This window comes from Physeter macrocephalus, chromosome 21, assembly GCF_002837175.3.
Source record: "Physeter macrocephalus isolate SW-GA chromosome 21, ASM283717v5, whole genome shotgun sequence".
Lineage (NCBI taxonomy): Eukaryota > Metazoa > Chordata > Mammalia > Artiodactyla > Physeteridae > Physeter > Physeter macrocephalus.
Window position 1 is genome coordinate 100,347,674 of NC_041234.1, and position 595 is coordinate 100,348,268.

Genomic DNA, 595 nt, shown 5'->3' on the forward strand with positions numbered 1-595 from the left:
TCCAAGAAGAAGATATAACAATTATAAATATATATGCACCCAACACAGAAGCACCTCAATACATAATGCAACTGCTAACAGCTATAAAAGAGAAAATCGACAGTAACATAATAATAGTGGGGGACTTTAACACCTCACTTACACCAATGGACAGATCCCCCAAAATGAAAATAAATAAGGAAACAGAGGCTTTAAATGACACAATAGACCAGAGAGATTGATATTTATAGGACATTCCATCCAAAAACAGCAGATTACACTTTCTTCTCAAGTGCACAAGGAACATTCTCCAGAATTGATCACATCTTAGGTCACAAATCAAGCCTCAGTAAATTTAAGAAAATTGAAATCATATCAAGCATCTTTTCCGGCCACAACGCTATGAGATGTGAAATGAATTACAGGGGAAAAAACGTAAAAAACACAAACACATGGAGGCTACACACAGAAGGAAAGAAAACATAAAGATCAGAGCAGAAATAAATGAGATAGAAACAAGAAAACAACAGCAAAGATCAATAAAACTAAAAGCTGGTTCTTTGAGAAGATAAACAAAATTGATAAACCATTAGCCAGACTCATCAAGAAAAAGTGG